An 8038-nucleotide genomic window follows, 5' to 3' on the forward strand; every position below is an offset into this window, starting at 1 on the left:
TTTCCCACGTTTGCCAAGAAGTGTGACTGGGAGAGTAACTTCACTCTCCTTGGCGTTGGTTTTTTCACCTCTAAACGGCGATAATGAAACCAATATTAGAGGTTCTTCATGGGCTTTTCCATTTATTGAACATTTTTTGTTTGTACAGACTGTAAGGAGGAACTTACGCGTATGTAATCTTCACAGCCACCTGCTCAAGTAGTGGCTGTTTTCACCATTTTAACAAATGAGAAAAGATGAACAGCCCTTGAAAAGTGTCTGGACCTAATTCCTCCCTGTGTCCCAGTGTTTGGCCTGAAGTCTCATTCACAAGTGTTATCAAATGAGAGGAGGCCCAGAGACGTAAAGGGATGGCCTCAAGATCACAGAGCTTTCTCATCTTAGAGTGAGGGCTTGACCTCAGCAATTATCAAGGCCCCTCCATTTGTTGTGCCTTCCTGTGTGATGAACGTGATTGCTCAAGAATGAATTAACTGGGACTTCCCTGGTTAAGACTTAGCCTTCCAATGCAGGGGGTGCGGGTTCAATCCCTGGTTGGGGAGCTAAGATCCCACCTGCCTCGCAGCCAAAAAACCAAAACATAAAACAGAAGCAATATTGTAACAAAATTCAATAAAGACAAAAAAAAATAACTATAGTGAGATATATACACCACCCAAATGATTCCTAAGCACTACGGAGGTAGAAATCATTAAAAAAAAAAAGCATGAATTAACTAATGCAGAGTCTGATAAACTAATTCCTCTGTGGAATAAAGAGAAAAGGTATACAATATTTTTGTTTGCCATCATAATTACTTTAAAAAGATAGCTGGTTAAAATGCAATATTAAATCACATTTGAATCTGTTTGTTTATATGTATTTTATTGTGTGTACCAAGTGTCCAGGAACTACCTAAGGAACATGTAGGACGTATCCAGTGAATGTCTGATACAGCAATGTATGCTGCCTGCTGCTTTGGCTGTTGGCCACTCTCTCCCACTTATTTGCACATGCTTGACAGTGTGCATAAGATGTGCGTGTTTTCCTTGCTTTTCTCTCCCTGTTCCCTGGCTGTTCTTGGCTTTGAAGCTGACATCCATTGCCCCAACAATTACTGTAGACCAGCAGACCATGCCACCCATCTCTCCTGGAATCTACCATCATTTCTTGCTTCTTGGCTATTTTTTATGGCTTCTTATTTCAGTTTCTCCTCTCTTCTTCATTCCTCCCAACCTCAACATGCAGTCAGTAAGTCCTGTGTAGATTCTACCTCCTAAATATTTCTCCCATTCACCACTTCCTCTCCATCGCCACCACGTTACCCTGTTCCACGGGGGCTTATGGCTCTTGCCTAAGTGAACACCATACCTGGTTGCCACTAGTATAAATTTGACTTTGTCATTCCCCTTCCAGGCCTTGCCATGGAGTCCCTACAGGCGTAGGGTAGACTCTCAGTTCTTTAAGTTGGTGTGTGATGGTTTCAGCTCTTTCTAGCAATGCTCAACCTCCGTTCTCCAGCAGCTTTGGGCTCATTCTGTCCTTTGCCTGTTCTGTTACTTCTGCCTGGAAAATTCTTCCCCATCTTCAGAGCCTGGAGAACTCTAGTTCACCCAGCTTCCTTTTATTCTTCCTCCTTCTTCTCCAAAGCTATTGCTTCCCATCACTGCTCCCTGAACCCTGGGTGTACACACATCAATAATGTCACCTTTGTTGTATTGAAATCATTTTGGTTACTTCTTAGGCCCTTCTACCAGACATTGCGAGCTGCTTCTCACACAGAAGTCTACTTTTTTATTAAAAATTTTAAAGGTAATTTAGTTTTAATTTATTTTCATCACTTTTTCTTCATGATCCAGATATTTTTAAATGCAATGAAAATTAACTTTCCATGATATGTCAGAGACTGGAACTAAAAAAAAAACTTTTCAGACTGCAAATGAGTTATACAAATGAAAATATCAAGTGGAGATCCAGTTATCAAAATGAAAGCATTCGACATATTAAAAGTTAACAATTATTTGTTTAGAACACATAAAAAGTCAGTTTGCTACAATTGTTGGATTTTAAAGAACTGTTGCAGAGGTTTGAAGAAAATAGATTTATTAACTTAAAAAGAACTTGAAACAAGTATTCAAAAGAAATTTGTGCCTTTATTAGAATGGTGTTAGGCTTCAAAAATGACCAATTTAGGTAATCAAATGATTAATTTTTTTAATAGGAAATGACACTACAGAACTGCAATACTGGTCCAACAGTCTTGTTTTTACTTTTCCTTTAAAGCAAGAAACAGAATGAGAGTTAAACAGAAAGCACTAGCAAGTATCAGTTAATCCAAGATAATAGCTTCTTAGTCCCAAAAGCACTTGCAAGGAAAACCACTGGGGGGCACAGGGTATGGAGGCACTTCCTAATAACTGGAATCCCATGAGTGTGTGTGTCTATGCCATGTGTCATAGGCTACTTTGTGAATTTGTCCTTTACTTGGTCACTTTTCCCCTCAAATACTAGTTTTCCCGTGACTTTTTTCCCTCAAAGGATAAAAAGTATGAAATATAAGCAAGCTCTTGCATTTTACACTTAGAAATGTTCAGTTCAAGCGTTATGTATATTTATCGGTACATTTATAGTGTACCAATAAATCCCATCAAATCTTGGCTAATTCAATAATATAGAACCTATCGGCACAGAAAGAACGAACACCTGCTTCTTTTTGTTACACATACGATTCAAATACTGAATCTGAAGAAAAACATTTAATCATTTTGGCTCTCCTTTACATTCCCATGTTGATAAACTTACTAAAATATTCCTGTGTAATTGAGTGTGGTCCTATTATTTCAAGTCAAGTTTAAAATCTCAAAACCAGCCATCCAGGCAAAAAAGGCAATCAGAAAGATGATTTCTTCCTCATCTCCCTAACCCCAATAACTACGAAGTCAATTTTACATGATTCCAAACACTGAATAGTGATGACAAATGCTAAGCCCAATTTCTTCATAATCCTTTCTGGTGTGGCATACGTGGTAGAATTCAGGTGTGGAAGCCGGCATGGATCCTCCAAACCAAATTGCCTGTGACTGCATTTTGGGTGTAATGACTTGTACATTGATAGGTTTTCGTGACAATCTACCACCACTCAGTTCCTCACTTAATTTCAGCCTGGCATCTATAGTTCTTTTCAAATCTCTTTGCAAGTGATGTCCGATGTCCCGGAACATGGTTGAGCCTCCAGAGAGGACAATATTCTTGTAGAGAGGACGTCTGACATCAGTAGGACAGTTGTGAATTACTTTATCTACAACTTCTGAGATAGGTTGAGTAAAGCCTGGATTAGCAAACTCTAGATGAGAAAAAATTTCAGGTCCCAAGAATCTCTCAATAACGAACACTAATGGAAAATTCTTTCTTTGAGATAGCACTGATTCCAGTATACTGTTTAATCCACTTTGCTCCATCTGTGTCATACTTGTTAAATTCTTTCACTAAATCTGGGCAGGCATAACTATAGTTTAAAGTTTAAAGTTTCCTTTAAAGTTTCCAAGGATTGCTCTGAAGGATTCTTACTTCTCCATCTCTCAGCAGTTGCTGAATAAAATATGTTCTTTTTCATCCTGTGTTTGGAATGTGCTTAACACAGCTGCCAATCACATACCCTTCAGCCACAGGGGTGGCATGGGTGACACTGTTTCTACTGTCTGTTATCGTACCAATCAACAGATTGTTCTCCACCTTGTCTTGAGGTCCAGGATGCAGCTAAGGCAAGAATGGCCTGTGCAGAAATGTACGAGCCTAGAACATTATTTCAGCAGTATATTCCCTGTTTTCTGGAGTATTCAGTGGAGGTTCAGTCAAAAAAAAATGGTCTTCATGTTCTGCTCTTAAATATTTAAAGATCATTTGATCCATAAACTTTTTCATCAAGTCCCATTCTTCAACAGTGCCATGGCGGATTGGCCACTTTTTTGCATATGAAGGTTTTTCTGTTGCTTCATCAGCAATGAAGAAGTCTAGGTCATCAACACCTTTCATCACCCTCCTTTGAGCTTTCTCATCCTTTTTTTTGCTGACTCCTTAATAGCAATACCCTGTACCATAGTCCAGCACACAGGCCGGCAGCCGTCCACCATCTTCCTTGTCACCTGCTGCCGCTGCAACTGTCTGTTTGGTGCTGACTGGGGCCAGGGTTGAGCAGCGGGAGATAGAAGCTATTTGACCATCCACAGCTGGCCACTGTCTCTCATGGGGTGAGGGATGGAGATGGGAAGCAGAAGCAGAGGCAGGCTTGGTCAGTGGCTACCACTTCTGCAACCCAGGCAGGCAGGCTGTCCTGGAAGTCTTTAGCAGTGCTTGTTGAGTGACTGAATGACTGTGTATGCTTACATTCTTTTCTCATGAATTCAAGCTTACAACTTTTATAGAAATTGGAGGTTTCCAGACTCTTTTTTTTCTTTTAATTTTTATTTATTTATTTATGGCTGTGTTGGGTCTTCGTTTCTGTGCGAGGGTTTTCTCTAGTTGTGGCAAGCGGGGGCCACTCTTCATCACGGTGCGCGGGCCTCTCACTATCGCGGCCTCTCTTGTTGCGGAGCACAGGCTCCAGACGCGCAGGCTCAGTAATTGTGGCTCACGGGCCCAGTTGCTCCGCGGCATGTGGGATCTTCCCAGACCAGGGCTCGAACCCGTGTCCCCTGCATTGGCAGGCAGATTCTCAACCACTGCGCCACCAGGGAAGCCTGGGTTTCCAGACTCTTAATAGCTGAATCATTGGGGTGTGGCACCAAAATTAAAATATTCTTTTATTGTATTAGTTTGATGTTTGCCTCTGGCATCTACTTTGTTTTGAGCTTTGACTTTCATAAATTAGGAGTCGGGACTTCTTCACTTCCAGGAAATGTTATCTTCATATCCAGGAAAAATGTTTTGTAGTCAATCAACTAATCATTCCATGAGTATAATCATAATGCTAATTAGCTGTATTTGGTAGAAGTGCTGGGTACTGTGCAAAGTATTTTTAGAGCATCTCATTTCATCTCCTTGATACCTCTACCAAGAAGGTACTAACCTATAATGGAAAAGAATCTGAAAAAGAATACACACACACACACACACACACACACATCTGAATCACTTTGCTGTATACCTGAAGCTAACACAGCATTGTAAATTAACTATACCTCAATTAAAAAAATGATTATTGGAAAAAAAGAAGGTGCTAGTCTTATTTCTCCTTTTACGAGGGAGGAAATTAGGCTTGGCAAGGTTAAGTAAAACTTGCTCAAGGTCATACAGCTGGCAAGTGGTCTTGTAAGGACTCAAGGACAGGCCTTGAGTGATTCCAAGACAAATGCAGTACAGTACTTGTCACCATTGCATGAGATAAATCCGGTGCTACCCTCCAGTCTCTTCCTCATGATTTTCAATCTTCGAATAAATCCAAGGTGTCTTTATCATTCATTTGAACCATATGTCACCTATTTAGCCTCTATTAAATAGAAGCTCTAAATCAGGAGTTGGCAAACTGGCCTGTGGGTCAAATATAGCCCATTACCTATTTTTTTTTTTGCACAACCTGTGAGCTAAGAATGATTTTTACATTTTTTTAATGGCTGAAAAAAATCAAAAGAATTCTATTTTGTGACACCCAATAATTACATATGATTAAAATTTCAGTGTCCGTAAATAAAGTTTTATTGGAACACGCACCCAAGCCCATTTTCGTGCATGCCGTCTATGGCATAAAGCAGAATTGAATAGTTATGACAAGAGACAACATAGAGCACAAAGCCTGTAATATTGCTCTCTGGTCCTTTACAGAAAATGTTTGCCAACCTCTGCTCTGAGCTGTAAGTCTAGGGAATTTACGTATGCTGGTGTGCAACATTTCTGCAGCCCTGGACAGAACACTAAAAACGTTTTGTCTGCATCTGCAATTGGGTTGTGTGTTTTTTGGAGGATCTCCAATCACTTAACAATTCTGATTCATCCTGGTGACCTGGGAAGGGCCTCGCTCTGGAATACATTCTTACTTTGTAATTCAGGAGACTTGCGTACCCCAAAGTCACTTCTGGTAATGTCTCACTGTCTGTCACACACCGACGAACTCCTCTATCCAGAGTTTACAATGCTGGTGAGGAATGGCCTTGATGTGTTTACTCCGATGGGGACATAGTGTTTTCTGTTTACAGGTTGTTAGGCATTTTGCCATGTGCCGCATTGTAATTCCTCACCAAGGAAACAGTGCTTAGTCCCCTCGCTGGGTTCCCTCCACTCCCATCATCATTCCCTTCTTGTTTTAATTATTCCGACTTTATTTTGGCTTCTCCTTTGCTTCATTTTGAAAGAGTCCCAATTTGCTTTTCTTGCCAGTTCTCTACTTTCTTTTCCCAGGGCTCAAAAATGATTCTTGAGGGTGATGTCATTTTCATGTTTATCTTTCCTCTCTAGCATGACTTTGATTAAATATGTATATTTTAATTGGTGAGCTGTGTTCTAAGGGAGTTGATCGTTGCAAGGTCCATGGCCAATTTCAGCCACAGTTAACCTGAGTCGATTTGTACAATAACAGTGGAATGTTTTGGCTTCTATTGCAGTAGGAGTGGATCATATATGTTGTGTAGGCTTTTCAGAAACTTCATGCAGAAATTATGTGAACCAGATGGTACCCTTTTGAGTTGCCAAACATGCATATTTTAAAGAAATGTGGTGTATCTATTCTCCGTGGTAGATTTAGATGGGGGTTCTTTGGGAATGGAAATTAGCTGAAATAGCCATAATTGAAAAATTCTTGGAAGCTTATCATCAAAATAAGGAGTGTAATATCAGAAGACCAGCGTAGATTGTTAAGGAACAAATATTATTGGATTTATTTAATTTACTTCTCCAAGGACGAAAAGCCCTGTAGTCTCCATGATATGTCCTTTCTTTGATAAGGCTATTGATTTGTTCATTGAGATCTCTTGAGGGCATTTGGGGCAGTGAGAAAAGGTGGGTACGAGGCAGGGGAGATTGCATGGGACCAGAGAGTGAGGGCCAAGCCATTTAGCCGAAAGCTAATGGGATGGGGTGACATCACTCTGAGAAGACAGGACCTGGGGCAACTTGCAGGTTAAGGAAGGGGCAGAGCCTTGGGAGGACTGCTGCTGGGTTTCCTCTGAGCAGGTAGGCGATCTCGATCAGTCGTAGTTACCTCTAAGCATTGACCAAGCAGGGTTTGCAGAGGAGGAAGCTGGATCTCTCCGCAGGTAAGATGAAGAGCATGATGGAATCCAGGAGCCCCACCCAGGTAGGAAGGAGAACGTAGCCGGCTTGGCTCTCTGCACTGGCACTTGCTGGGGAAATGCTTCTTTTTTTTAAAAAAAAACCTGAGTATTTTTCTTTTTTTTAAGTTTGTTTATTTATTTATTTATTTATGGCTGCATTGGGTCTTCATTGCTGTGTGCGGGCTTTCTCTAGTTGGCAATGAGTGGGGCCTACTCTTTGATGCAGTGCGCGGGCTTCTCACTGTGGTGGCTTCTCTTGTTGCGGAGCATGGGCTCTAGGCGTGCAGGCTTCAGTAGTTGTGGCACGTGGGCTCAGTAGTTGTGGCTTGCGGGCTCTAGAACGCAGGCTCAGTAGTTGTGGCACACAGGCTTAGTTGCTCCGTGGCACGCAGGATCTTCCCGGACCAGGGCTCGAACCCATGTCCCTTGCATTGGCAGGCGGATGCTTAACCGCTGCGCCAGCAGGGAAGTCCCTGGGGAAATGCTTCGTAGTGCCTCAGTCTTCTTACCTGTGAAATGGAGATAACTCTTCCTAGGGCTAATGTATTTATTTATTATTGTTTTTTTAACACCTTTATTGGAGTATAGTTGCTTTACAATGTTGTGTTAGTTTCTGCTGTATAACAAAGTGAATCAGCTATATGTATACATATATCCCCATAGCCCCTCCCTCTTGCGCCTCCCTCCCACTCTCCCTATCCCACCGCTCGAGGTGGTCACAAAGCATCGAGCTGATCTCTCTTTGCTATGTGGCTGCTTCCCACTAACTATCTATTTTACATTTGGTAGTGTGTATA

General features: G+C 41.4%; 1 pseudogene; it reads right to left on the reverse strand.

Moving 5' to 3' along the window:
• Positions 1 to 2924: 2924 nt before the first annotated feature.
• Positions 2925 to 4061, reverse strand: LOC137761068 (actin-related protein 3 pseudogene; annotated as a pseudogene).
• Between the last annotated feature and the right edge of the window lie 3977 nt (positions 4062 to 8038).

This window comes from Eschrichtius robustus, chromosome 1 (assembly GCF_028021215.1).
Source record: "Eschrichtius robustus isolate mEscRob2 chromosome 1, mEscRob2.pri, whole genome shotgun sequence".
NCBI classification, from domain to species: domain Eukaryota; kingdom Metazoa; phylum Chordata; class Mammalia; order Artiodactyla; family Eschrichtiidae; genus Eschrichtius; species Eschrichtius robustus.